Source organism: Micromys minutus (assembly GCF_963924665.1).
Source record: "Micromys minutus genome assembly, chromosome: 28".
NCBI classification, from domain to species: domain Eukaryota; kingdom Metazoa; phylum Chordata; class Mammalia; order Rodentia; family Muridae; genus Micromys; species Micromys minutus.
Genome location: NC_137963.1, coordinates 13,675,664 through 13,690,560, shown reverse-complemented (window position 1 = coordinate 13,690,560; position 14,897 = coordinate 13,675,664). Strand labels below are relative to the sequence as shown.

At 42.1% G+C, this 14,897-nt stretch overlaps 1 protein-coding gene across 4 annotated transcripts in view; it reads right to left on the bottom strand.

Moving 5' to 3' along the window:
- Positions 1 to 14,897, bottom strand: part of ASTN2 (astrotactin 2) — a gene marked incomplete at both ends in the record, with an annotated part of 945,572 nt that overhangs the window by 291,374 nt on the left and 639,301 nt on the right. The gene's annotated exons all lie outside the window — the stretch shown is intronic.

Below are 14,897 nucleotides of genomic sequence, written 5' to 3'. Positions count from 1 at the left end.
ATAAAGACAGAAATACCAAATACTGGCAAAGAAGTGGAGAAGCCGGAAGAGTTTATTGCTCGTCAGAATATAAAAATGATGGAGCCATTGTGGGAAGATGGACTGGTAATTTCTTGCAAAGCTAAGCACTCCCACCACACAGTTCAGTAATCTGGTGCCTTTAACTTTCTTAGATCCATGGGATACATGTTCTACACAAAACTCTGCATACAGTATGCATAGGTCCTTATCCATTCTCACCAAACTTTGGAAGCAATCAAAATGTGACTGATTTCCCATTGTTTTCAAGTAGGGGGTTGACAAACTTCATAGCCCTCTAGGCAATTTGGATCCTATCAGATCTCACACATGTATACAATGTGTTGTGTTTGTCAAGAGAAGGAACTGTTCTCTCTAGCCTCGAGAAGACATACAGGAACTCTAACCCCTCTTGCTAAGGGAGAAGTTTCTATCTGGATAGATTTCATATCATTCAATTACAATTACCAACGTTCTGAAAACTTGAAGTACAAAGGCTAAAGACTGCATTGCCAAGTGTTCAGAGACAGAAGGGGATGGAGGGCATAGAATATTTCAGGGATGAAAAGCAAGCTGCATGACACTGTAATGACTGATGTCTGACATTATTCTGTCCAAACTCATAAAAATGTACAGCATAGCATTAAACTGAGCTCTCATTAATAAAGATTTATCAATGCCCACTCATAGATTTTTAACAAATATGCCATGTTCATGAATTCATAACAGAAAAAAAAAATGGGGAGAGATAAACTAGCTCTATTTTCTGCTCAATTTTTCTATCAATATTAAACAGCATAAAAAAACAAAGGCTAGTAATTAAAATAACAATTATATGCACAGTTTAAGTGGCCTTTGTTATCATATCGAGTTGTTTCCACGTAGGAGTCGACAAACTTCATAGCCCTCTACTCAATCTGCATCCTCTCTAATTTTATCAACCCTGTCATGGATCATAGCTGCACCCAGGCATTTTTATAACATTGCATTATTAGGTTGCTGCTTTGGTATTTCAGCGGCAGACAGGAGCAGATGTGATGGAACCCACATGGCCTACGTAGCTGAAAATGTTTACTATCTGGAGTCTCGTGGAAACTGTTGGCTGACTCCTGTTGTAGAATTGTTTAGTTCAATGACCGAGAAATGCCAGAATCTTTGCAATCACATTATCCTAGGGGGGAGTCATGTCCTGGCCTCATTTTTCTGGCTGGTAATGATCTTTGGCACGCTAATTGTAATAGGAGAAATCATCTTTTCCTTCATCCTGTGCCACTTTCTGGGTCAGAAATAACATATCAGAGTGTAACTTAGGCATGAGATTATCATTCACAGCTCCCATTCTGAAAATGCTTTTCTGGACCCAGTGTCACCCTGCTTCTGAAACTGCCTCTGTGAACTGGACTTCTGACCTTACTCTTCCTCACCCCAATCCAGCCTCTGTACCCACGTTTTAATTCCAACGTTAGGTCCAGGTTTCCATGTTATTGACTTCATTCTCAGAGTCCATTTTAATCAGGACACACTCTGCAACACTCAGTCATAGTCATCCAGTATTGAGGTCCTAACTCCTGGAACGTAACAATTTTATGAACCGAGTTGTGCTGTAATACCCACCTTCCCTTAAAAGCAAAACAAAAACAAAACATTAAAAAAATCCAAACTAAACCAACCCCCCCCCCCAAAAAAAAACCCAACCCTTTACCAAAAACAACCACAAAAATATCTTATATGTTCACATCTTGTCAGCACCAGCCAGAATCTTAGAAGTGGGTCTCTAAAAGGGTTTTTGAATTAAGCTGATGCTACAATGCTTTGATTTGCATATGTAATGTCCTCACAACAGACATTATTTGATGCTCCTTCTCTGATCAGGAGACTGAGGCTAAGGTAGAGTAATGATATTAAAATGCTTATCCAACAGAACTTATCTTTATAGCCAAGGAAGATATCTGGACATGTTGAATCCAGGAATATGATGAATAAAGGGCCACATATCACACTAAGAGTAGATGACTGTCTGTATAGCAAGAAGGGTCTCACGAAACTCTAAGCCTGCTGACTCCTTGATCTTGAACTTCTAGCCTCCATAACTGAGAGAAACGAGCGTATCTTGTCTGAGTCATTCAGTGAGTGGCATCTTCTATGAATGCCCAAACTGGTTAATGGAGCATATGTTGCCAAAGAGATTTAGTTGCCGAACAATCTTCTAGTCTAATTTCTCCATGCATTCTAACTTTAGGTATGTTAAGTAGGAAGGTTATCTGTACTATTTGCAGATAGTCCTAAGTGCCATCACATTTTATGTCCTTATAAGAGGGAAACAGATGGCTATTTGAGTACAGAAGGGGCAGAAGTAACATGGACTAGAATAATAAGGCCACAAGCCAATGAAGCTGTAGAGAGAGACTACCCTAAGATTATCCCCTAGGGTCCTCTAGAAGGAAGCTGCCCTAACACCTCATGTTAAAGCCTTTTCCCACTGTGAGGATAAATGTGTTGTTTCAGCTACCAAACTGCTCATAATGTGTTATAGCAGCACACTCTCTCTCATACACACGCTTTCTCAGTTAGATACCATTAGAGGGTTGGTCTCCAGACCATCCTCAGAGCTAAGAAAGCTCAGATAGGAGTCAGTCCTTCACGTAATCAATGCCCATTCTAGGGAGAGCAGAGTCCCCCACTTCTGTGCAATAGCAGCTTTGGCATCAACCAAAACTGAAGTCGAATCACACCATAGCTTCAGAACATGTCGGAATCTTAATGTATTATTTACTCTACCTTAGTTTCAGTCTCCTGATCAGAGAAGGAACATCAAATAATGTCTGTTGTGAGGACATTGCATATGCAAATCAAAGCATTTACCTTCTGTAATGAGGTATGCTGAGGACATCTTTACCAAGCAACAGCAATGTTGGTTATCACTACGTGTTTCCTGTTGCATCACCATCTTGACGAAACTTATTCCCATCTCCCAAAGCAAGGGAAGAACTTAGAAATCCTGGCTAGGAGCCATCAGTGAATTCATGAAGGCCACTTTCATTTTTAATGACTTCAGCCCTGTCCCTCTGTACTTAGTAGCAACAGAGTAGTTTAACCTGAAAGAGGCTAAGCAACTTACTTGAGATGGCGCAGATGACAAGCCACCTGTGCTGGGTCTATCTATCTAAGTTGGCCTGTCAACAATGGACCTTTCCATCTCCTGCTTCAGTAGGTGAAAGTGTTCCTGTTGTTCATAAGGCTAAAATCCTCTTTCCTTCGCTCTTTGGGAGACTTGTTTCCCGAGCACAACTTTTATTGGGGATCCAGAGGGAACAAGTCCATACAGCTGCCACAAGGACCCAAGTCCCCGTGTTTTCATCTTGGATAAGGTGGCACTACACCTAATATCCCATCCCCCAGGATACCAGGATACCAACACCCACAGAGTGCCTTCCTGCTTCCAGCAACCCAGACCATATGGTTAATTAGCTAAAATTTGTGACCACATCTGTGATGCTATTTCTCTTTCTGGCATGTCTGAAGCTAATTACAGAAACCACGGGAAGCTCCTGGTCATCTGGGAGCCCAAGAGGCATAGGAGGTCACAAAGTGTGCCCATGGTTCAGGTAATGGGATTATATGGATGTGGAATAGAGGGGAGAGAGAACTTTTGAGTAGCAGAGGGTAGAGAACGTTTTTTCTGCTTTTCTTCACCAGAACAACGGACCTTTCCATCTCCTGGCCTTACACTGAGGCCAACCTGTATGAATAGCAGAGTATAGGGTTCATTCTCTGTTCTTCAAATTCCATCCTTAGTTCCTCTGAATAATGCTCATCTTATCAGCACATAGGATTATACAAGAAACACTGTATAACTATTCCTTTTGAGCCTTCGTTTCTACATCTGTAGAACAGAGATTAAGAAAGTTGCGTTCTACCATGTTGTTGGGGATTAAACACGCTAAAGTGTACAGAGCATATATCACATCCCTTGACACAGCGTGGACGGCTCAGCACAAGTTCTTTAAATTAAAAAACAAAACAAAACAATGGACAAACACATGAATGGGTCTATAACAGAATTACCACCTGAAGAAATCTGAGAGATCAAAATGTAGACTAGTGTACCCACTGTGCCTGTTTCCTCACCTGAATAATGAGACCATTTCCTTTATCTGTATCTTGACGATTAAGATAAATGACAGGTAAAAAATGTAAAAGTCTGGCTAGAATGGAGTAAGCTGTCCTAGGAATGGAATGGGAAAGCATTGGCAAACAAGACGACTTGGCACAAAGAGGAACATCTGAGGTATGCCCTGTATTCTAACTCAGGGATGCTCCTCCCCCACACATGGAGCTGGGGTCATGGGTAGAGTTCCAGTGGATGGGTAGGTCTTGGTGTTGCTGTCTGACAGTAGAACCAGAGATCTCACATTTGGGAAGGAGCTGTACTAAGAATTAGTGTTTAGCGACAACTTCTGTGATGGCTATAGAATTGTCCTGCCAATTAGGAGACTCTTGGGCCTTCTGCATTCTGAAGACTACATAGCTCTTTGTTCACGGAAGAATAGGACTTTCCCAAGTCACAGTCAGATGTTGTATTGCAGCTGAGGCCATGAATATTTGAAAACCCAAAATGCTGGCAGGCATGTCATGAGAGCAGAATCAGTATCTTAGTCACCTATGCTGTCCCACTGTCAGATCTCTTACTAGCCCTCAATGGATGGTCATGGTGGTGCACACAGATGAACCTTTTCATTTCTGGGGTTGGTGGCAGTTGTTTGAGAAACTATGTATTCTAGGCTGGCAAGGAATATTTAAATCTGCCTTAGTGCTAGCACTACAGTCTTGTATCACCAGTTTTAGCTCCTATTACATTCTTTATTTGTATGTATGTATATGTGCATGTATGTGTATACATATATATATATATATGTATACACACACACACATATATATATATATAGTGTTCATGTATATGTAGACCCCTGTGTATTTGCCATACCGTGTATGTTAGCAGTAAGAGGAAAACCAAAGGGAGTCAGTTCTCTTTCTCTACTGTGCAGATTCTGGAGACTGATCCCAGGATGTCAGGCATGGAGTCAAGCACTTTTACTTGCTGATCCATTTTTTTAGGCCCACATTGTACCTTTAATAGCTGCCTCATGTGGTGTGGACTCAGAGCATGCTGAGTATGTGCACATCAACACCTGTGGTAGTGCAGATGTGTCCAATTCCTTTGCCTGCTTTATGTGTTTCGTTTCATGCACTACTATCAAAAACACATGTTGATTTTCCTTGACCTTGTCTATATCTCCATCTCTTCCCAGAAGACAAGCTAGAAGGGCAAGGATCTCAGCTGTCTCATGAGCACTTGATACATGAAAGTGTTTAACATGTGCATATGGAATGACTGAGAGGGTGGCTGAGTCACTTTAAGTCAGGAATTTAAATGTCTGTCACCTGATCATCTCTTGGACAAGTCTCTTCTCAATGCAGAAAAAACACAGTCTGTCAAACCCGAGGCTTCTCCGAATTCTTCTGAAAGGTATTGAGAATGGTTTAGGAGCTTGCCCAAATAGAACACCTTGTTTCTAGGCATGTGCACACACTTCATGGGCCCAGAAGGTTCACTATTTGTAGAGAAAACAAAGGCCATGGTCAGAGACTTCCAACCTTAACAAGGCTGGATGGTGTAGCATCATTATAAAGCCTAGAAATTCTCCAAAATAACACAACGCTCTGACTAAAACGAATCAGTCATGACTACTTTTACTCAAGGAGGAGGATGGGGCAGTATCTGGAAGCAGCCTCTGTTGGCTGGGTGATACTGTGTGTGCATTGTGTGAGGCTAGACCTAAAGGCACTCGAAGGCATTTTGGGAAAGGTAAAGCATCAGATCCATGCATGACTTTAAGCTAAGGAGGTGAAAGTCAGGCTGACTGGTTCAGACCTGAGAGTTGGGAGCCATAGGAGGATTGTGAGCAGGGGCACAGGCAGAAATCCTATCTACCAAGCGAGTCAGCAGTGTGTTCAGACAGACTGGGCGCCATTGCTTTCCTTCTTCGTTCCTTCTAGACTGTGCCTTGGGAATGGAGAGGGGAGAGACGCAGTGTCTAGAAGGTGGAGAATCCTTTTACCACATGCTGAAGCAGAGGGGGTGGAGGGGAACAGGCCTGGGTGACAGGCTCCACTTGTACCACTCTGATTAGCTGGGAGAATGCAAATCGGTGCTTCCTTCTGCAGCACAGCTAACAAGATAATGAATATTTTCATCAGCTGCAGAGAATACAAACATCTGTAGGAACACCAAACCTACTCCCGGGGTGGGGGAGGAGGAGGGGAGGATGTGGAGGTGGGGAAGTGTGGCACTAAGCAGTTTTAAGGAAGAGGAGCTGGGCTGTGAGCCTGAGAGACTGGCTGGAAGATGGAGGCTGGGACTGGAGTCCCCAGGCTGTGACCCACTGGGGAACTTGTAACTGTCGACTTGCTTTGTGTCTACCCTATCCTTCATGGCTGGTGTGAGCTTACAGTCCTGGATGCTTTTTGTGCACCAATCTATGCCTATCCATCCTGCATACATCTACTCGTCAAGTCAGGAAAGAAGTGTAGAATCCTGTTGTGGACCAGGCCTGAATCAAGGCTGGCATTTTTTGCATTTTGTTTTATTTTTGCCTGACTCCAAGAAGCTTGTTCATTAATAAATGCGTTTCATTATTTCAAATCATGTGTATAACAAGATATATCCTATATCGCCCTTAGAGAGGCAAGAACACAGCCTGGTAGGATATTGAAAAGGCATGGATAGAGAAAGGCAAAGAAGCATGGGATACATGCTTACTGAGGAGGTGACAGATTCCAGGTATCCATCAAGGATAAATCAGTATTTGAGGACATCAAATTGGTAGACCAAACAGCATCTACAAAGGACAGAAACAGGAAGAAGCCAATGGAGGTACTGCCAGCAGCTGTATAAAAGTGTGTGTTTGTGGGAGTTGGCAGAAGATTTTTAGAGGATGGACAGGAGTTCAGTTCTAAGGAGAGCATCCAACAATAAAGGTGCTGACCTTTTTTTCTGGCCCAAACAGGAACCCATTGAGGCGTTCTGAGTATGGGCAAGCCCCTTGCTTTAGAAAATGGCTCTTTTATTTTCTTCAATACCTTAGAGACTGCCTCACCTGGGGACCTACCCCATATGCAGCCACCAAACCCAAGCACTATTGCTGATGCCAAGAAATGCTTACTGGCTGGGGCCATATATGGATGCCCCTGCAGAGGCTCTGCCAGAGTCATACTGATACAGTTGTGGATGCTTGCAGCTAACCATCGGACTGAACACTGGGTCCCCAGTGAAGGAGCTGGAGAAAGGACTGAAGGAGCAGAAGGGTCTGCAACTCCATGGGAAGAACAACATTATCAATCAACCAAAACCACCAGAGCTTCCAGGGACTAAAACATCATCCAATGAGCACACGTGGATAAAGCCATGACTCCAGTTGCATATGTAGCAGAGGACAGCATTGTCTGGCAACAACAGAAGAGGCTTTTTGATTCAGTGAAGGTGTGTTTCCCAGTGTAGGAGAATGCCTAGATGCTGAGGTAGAAGAGGGTGGTTGGGAGAGGGAGCACCTTCATAGAAGCAAGCATAGGGGGAGGGGGATGGGAGTGGGGGCGGAGAGATAACATTTGAAATGTAAATATGAAGAAAAGCCAATAAAAAAAGAGAAAAGAACATTAAGAAGAAAACACAAAACAAAACAAAAAGAAAGAAAGGAAGGAAGGAAGGAAGTAAAGAAAGGAGGAAGGAAGAAAGAAAGGAAGAAAGAAAGATAGAGGAAAATGGCTCTGGCTGCCACTTGGAGGATAGCTGTGACTACATTAAGAAGAAAAGGTGAGAGATATTTAGAAAGGCTTGGAGAGAAGAGTCCTGGAAGAGATCTGCAGAAGTGAATGTTTAGCTTTGCTATTTATCCAGCTCTTTGACTACCTGGGGGCAGTCCAGCTTCCTGAGAGTTGGGGGAAGGCAGCTATATAATCTTCTCTTCATGGGGTTCAATACAAAACAATGCAATGACAAGTAACCAAAGAACTTAAAAGTTCTAAAGTCTAGTGCACATATTACCATATGTGAATACAGCAGTGATACTGGGCCTGATCATGACACATCTTAGTCCTTCATTACCATAGTTGATATCCAGACAGACACTGGCAGATAGTTGGAGCCTTGAGGACATGGCTTTGTTGCTCATTATATAGGAGCTTACCAGAAGTTTCCAGAGTCTTCCTGATTCAGTTTTTGTACCTCTGCCATGAAGGGGGGCATTGCTGTTTGCCACTGCATATACCAGGTTGGCTGCCTAGAGAGCTTTCCGGAATTCTCCTCTATTCATTACCATCTCACACTGAGGAAACATGGATATTACAGACGTGTGCTTCAATATCTGCCTCTGTATGGGTTCTGGAGATCTGAGCTGAGTGTTCCTACTTGCACCACAAGCCCTTTACTCACTGAGCCATTTACTTGGTTATTTCCTTCCTTCTTTCTTTTCCTCCTTCTTTCTTTCCTTCCCTCCTTCCTTCCTTCCTTCCTTTCTTCCTTCTCTCTTGTTCTTTCTTTCTTTCTTTCTTTCTTTCTTTCTTTCTTTCTTTCTTTCCTTCCTTCCTTCCTTTCTTTCTTTCTTTCTCCCCCCCTCTCTTTCTTTGTCTCTCTGTCTCTCTGTCTCTCTGTCTCTCTCTCTCTCTCTCTCTCTCTCTCTCTCTCTCTCTCTCTCTCTCCCTCTCCCTCTACTCTCCTTTTTTCTTTCTTTTTTCTGACACATGGTTTCTCCTTATATCTGTTCCAGAACTCGTGAATATATACCAGACTGGCCTCAACCTCAGAGATCCAACTGCTTCTGCTGGCATTAAAGGTGTGTGCCAGTCCCTCCCCCAAGTTCTTCCTCAACCCCTGGCTCATTGTTTTCCTCTTTTGCAGACTCAAATACTGATGAGTTTATTGGCTGTAAAGCCTGTGAAAGGAGAAACTGAGACTATGGTGTTTACTATTTCTACCCCTGTAGAGGATAGCATTGCTCAGTAGGAATACATGTGGCAATGGATAACCATTCCATTCGTTCACAAGTTCCCTAACTAATCAGCCATGTATTTATAATATATTCTCCTTTTACTTTTGGGAGATGTATATAAGTCTGTCTCCAGAGACTTTTGGAGATTTAAGTGCATATTCTATTTCCACACCCACTCAGGAGCTCTAAATAATCATCTTAAAGACCCAGAGTTTAAGCCAGGCATGACTTCATGCATACATCTGTGATCTCAGCACTCAGGAAACAGAGGCAGAAGAATGAGGAGCTAGAAGCCAGTTTATGCTGTGTGCTGTGCCCTTGGCCAGTCTACAACATGTTAAGACCACATCTACAACAAACACAACCCCAGAAGTTTCAAAAGAAAACAAAACACATGTACACAATGCCATTCCTAACATAGCATTGCTCCATGTAGATGTGAAGTGACTCCAAACACAGTAATTATATATTCTCAAAGAAACGTACACTGGGGACAGAAGCTATCACTAGCAAACTCAGCATTTTTCACTGAACTCACTGCCTTGGTAGCACTGATATTATTACTATTTGGTTGTTATGTATATGGTGCATACATCCAATAGATTTGTGTCCAGGTAAGATTTACATGAGAAAAAGGTACCAGATTAATAAAGTTAAATATTTGTGTCACAGTCTTTGAAAAGAGAAAAGTTGGCGTCATTTCCAGGCAAACTCATGTCTCAGACTTCCTGCAAAACTGGCCAAACCAACCAAGAGTGGAGTGACAGATGCAGCCTGTGTGTGCTTTGGACAGTAACGTTAAATCCACCTGGCCTTTCATATACCATTTGGCTGTGTCACCTACAGATTCTTCTCCCTTCTGGGTTTGTCAGGGTCCAGATCAAGGTGACAGACAGCACCACAAAGGGCAGTGTAGAGAGAAGGTGATTTTTCACATCTGCTTTGTTGGGAACTAAGGGAGCCTCATAATAGTTTAGTTTCCTTCCCCAAGCAAGGCATTATTTTAGAATTAGGCCCCTTGGTTGGAAAGCAACACAAGGGCAAGGGTGAGAAAACACCAGACAACAAGAGCAAAAGTATGAAAACCCAGAGGGAGACCGGCATGCAGTGATTACTGACGATCCCTGAGGGGTGACTGTTGGGCTGAGCACATCATGGATGGAATGTCTGAATCTTTCCAGTATTCTTGTTATATTCACTTTATTTCATTAATAAGAAAGGTCACTGACCCGAGAATTTATGCCAGCTGAGCAGGATCACATGTCGGTGTAACAGAAGCTGGGATACCCTGACTAGGTTATACTCACTAGGAAGACCCTGCCAAGCGGCATGGCTCTTCTTAGCCCACAGCCTTTGGCTGTTATGTTACCTCTTACAGAATATGGTTTCTCATGAGAAAGCTCACATGGATAATTGGTTAGCTGCACACTTCTTATGGAGAGAAAGACACAGGGATTGTGTCCAGCTTCAGTCATTACTGAAGGACATCTAAAGATGCAAGGCAGCTAGCTCAGATTCCTGGTCAACCTGCTTCAGCATTTTGCCTTCCATGGCATGCCATCAAACCTCTAACCCTTAGTAATGAACATTATGCATTTGGAGCAAGCACAGCTTGCCACAATACCCACCAGGAAGCTGACATTTGATCTTCATCTAGCTTATTTCTCATGAGCGTGTTTGGGACTAGCTGAAGTGATTCATTAATTCACTTCTTCAGATACATTTTTGGTTTTCCACCAGTTGTCCTTCTACCCCTTTTGTGAATGTTGGCTCCTGAGCCCAGTTTCTAAATGCTTCTGCTATTTGAATTGGAATTTTAAAATAATCACAACAACAACAACAACAACAACAACAACAATAATAATGATAATAAAGAAAGCCTCAGTCCTTCTTAAGGAAAAAATGTACAGCACCCTTTCAGAGTGTGGTACACCTGGACCTCAAATCATTAATAATCCAAGAGCTAAGATAATAGCCTTGTGGCAATTTTTGGTACTCACAGATCATTATGCTTAATATATACCCAACAAGAAATCTGTTTCCATATTATGTTCTGTCCTACATGTACTTCATGATTATGGTAACTAGTGGGATTTCTATGCATGCTATCAAACCTCTAAGAGAATTAAGTACAGACAAAATTATTCATATAATGTTATGCCAAAATGCCTTTAAAAATCTGTAAATGTATCCCTCTTTTTTTTTAAAAAAAAAAAAAATAAAGTGGCAAGAAATAACAATAATAATAAAATAACAATGTTCTAATGCAGGACATCATTGATTCTCAGTTTTTCAACGTGTGCCTCTGCCCTCTCGGCCTCACTACTCTCTGACTTTTCTCTCTCTCTCTCTCTTTTCTTCTCATTGAATTCTACCTCAGCTCTCTTTATCTTTGAGAGCGGCTGTGTGAAATGTGGATGTCTCTGCAATGTGCCGGCTAATGACAAGTTTGAGGACTGAAATGGCATGGGTGGAAATTAGGGTAATTCAGCCCAAAAGGATTCCTCTTGAGCCGAGGACAAATTCTACCTGTGTGCATCCTCTGAAGTAACAGAACAGTGGAATGAGTCTTCCCGTATGGAGAAGACCGCTTTCTTCGTCTGTTCTCTGCCCTTTCTCTATCAGGCATCTGATCTTTTCACCAGCTCCAGCCATTAGTCCTGGACCAGCTAGCTAAAGAGCCAAGGCTATCAAAAGTTTCTTCTCCGAACAGTATGTGGACAACCCAGCTGCCCTCTCTCTGGCTAGCTCAGGACTTTGTTAAGCCATCACTACATCCAGGGCTTGGCATATAAACTGTTTTGACCTTTCTTAAGGCTATGAAACATTTCATATCCACATTTACATGTGTACACCTGTGGCCCCCAGTGGCTTTGCTCCTTGGAACTATCCTAAGCAGTCGAATGTGCACAGCTGTATTTACAAGTTTGCTTACTCCAAAGTAGTCTATAGCTGGAAACTATCTGAATGCCTATCAATGTGGGACTAACTATGTGAATTCCATCTAGAAAAGAGATATGTAAAACTACAAATGATCTTTATAAATGAGAGGCAATGAACTCTAGAAGATAATGTGTTGTGAAAGAAGACAAGCATGTGCTGTGCTCCTGTTTATAAGGTTTTCTATATGTAATATGCAGCTTCCAGCACTGGCCATGCACTGCTTTAAAATTTGCTAAAATATTAAAGCAGACATCAGCACATAAAGCTTCACGTTACTTATTTACTTTTTAAATATTGCTGGACTTTCTATGGGACTAAATGTTAACTCTGGGGTGATAACACTTGGTGGATAAAGGCTCCGAGGACTTGGGAAAATAATTTCTTTTTAAATTTTCAATGAAAAACAGGATAATATTTAAGGTGTTTAACTCACAACCCATGATGGAAAAGGCCACTGTCAAATATCAGTGGCTGCAATTAGCCCAAAGATGTCACGATGTGTGTGGGGAAGGGGCCAGACTTAAACAAACAACCTCCAACTATGACAATGAGATGACAGTTACTCTGGAAATATTTCACTCCTCCTACCCTGACAACAATGCCCACACACATACATAAGCACAGATCCTCATTACACAAACACATATTCCTACTCATATGTGCACACACTCTCAAAAGCAATTAAACATATAAACACACACACATAAATATTAGTGCATTTGCATTCACCTCCACTTACTCTTACCCATACCTAGTTCGACACATCTCCATTGCACCCAAATAAACAGATCCATACTCAGTGTATACAAATAAACATACAAACCCACAGGAGCTCACAGAGTGAGGAATAGGAGAGCAACAGGCTTGCAGAACTGCTCCAGCAGGAAGCTACTCCTTTCTACCCATCAACCCCATTCATGCCCCAAATCTCCTTTGCAGACTGTGCAGCAGCTCTTTGCTAGCTTCTGGAGCTTGTCTCCCTGCAAGGAGAGGGAGGGGTGGCTTGGGAGAGGAGAGAGTGATTGTTCCAGTCTAATTAAGCATGGTGCCCAGAGACAGGCTTAGAAGATGCACTGGAAGACACATTCTGCTGAACTGGGAACCCCTGTTCTCTAGGCATATGCAGACCTGACAAAACATTTCAAAGCAGAGGAGAGCATTAGGAAGGGAGGGAGCTGACAGCTCCTAATAGCACAGTAACAAGGAGACAGTAATAAAGTGTGCGCCTGTGAGCTGAGCAGCTCCAAACAAAGATGAGGCCATGGGCTTCAAAGGCATGTTGGCAATGTGTTGACTTTGATTCTAGTGCATGCTGTTCCCCTTCCATCACATGAAAAGAGCAGGCACTTCAGGGGAGTACTCAGAAAAACACACACGTATACACACACACACACACACACACACACACGCACACACACACACACACACCATAAAGCACTGAAATTGCCCTAGGGTTATAATGATAGGACAACATAATTGAGTCAGTAAATATGTCTGAAAATGAAGGGAGGGGAGGGGGAGAGAAAGAAAAACTGCAGGGGGTGAGGGAGGGAGGGAAGAAGATGGAGGAACAGGATGAGGGAATCTTTCTATTTCTTAGTCCCTTATCTACAATGAAAAAGGTCTCATTCTCTCAGTAAACAAGCTGTGAAATTGTTGATATTTCTAGTTCTCTTTTGAAGACAAAAGTAACGACACACCTACTTTATGCCAAAACCAAGCATTGAAGATCAAAATGAAAGAAAACAGAGCAGTCAGACAAAGACCCTGTCTTCAAACATTTAGCAGTTTAGCAGAGGAGTCAGACAACATGATTAGCCTGTACTGTAAACTCCCCACATTTAATGCTTCCCCCCCCCCCACCTTTATCCAGGAAAATCTTTCCTTGAAAAAAAGTTGATTCACTGCCTCCAATTTATTGCCTCTCATCTTCACTCAGCTGGTTTTAATTAGCACTTTATGGCATTTTCCCCAAACATCCACCCGCTGAGTACCTCAGTTTGCCCAGTGTATTAATTCCCTTCTTCCACTTCCTTGATCTTTGAGCAACATGTGATGTTTTTGACCAACTCTTCTTTAAAATTACATTCTTTTGAGAACTCAATGATATCTCATCTCTGTCCCTGCATATCCCCCCATCATCTTGGCTGAATCCTTTGCATCCATATTCCTCAAGAATCTGCCTTAGTTCTTTTTACCACCTGTATTCACTTACAACATCTGCTGTGTTCTGAGTATTTATGTCTTCCTGAATTCTACAGGCTGAAATTGTGGTTCCTCAAGTGAGGTGACTATTCAAACATGGGGTTCTTGGGGGGCTTTAAATACCTTCCTGAATGGAATCAATACTTTTAAAAAAGAAGCCCAAGACAGATCCACCATCCTACCATGTAACAATATGGCTAGGTGATGTCTTTCATGAACCTAAAAGAGGGTCTTCAATATGAAAAATCTGCCATGATTTTGTATTTCTAATAGCTCAGACCCTTAATCAATAAATAGTTGTTCTTTATAACTACCCAGTTTATATCACCATGCTGCAGCAGTCCTACTGAAATAAAGTGACACTATTGTCAGGAATGATTATTTAAAATTTCATCTAAATTCTGCTGCTATCAAATAACTCAGTTTGATATTTGATCAGAAAGCCCATTTCTCAGCAAGTAGGGTTCTTGTGGCAAGGTGTATAATGCTGTCCTTATCTCTGAGGAATGACTCAGTCCTGTGATACAGATTTGGTAAATGGTATTCATGGAACATTCAGGGACTCTATAGCCCAAGAAATATGTGTTGAAAGAAAAGACAAAAACAAAAAACAAAAAAATCTGAGCTTCCATCCATAAGAACGTGGAAATTTCTAAAGAGATGGTAAGAAAACTAAGGATGTGCTAC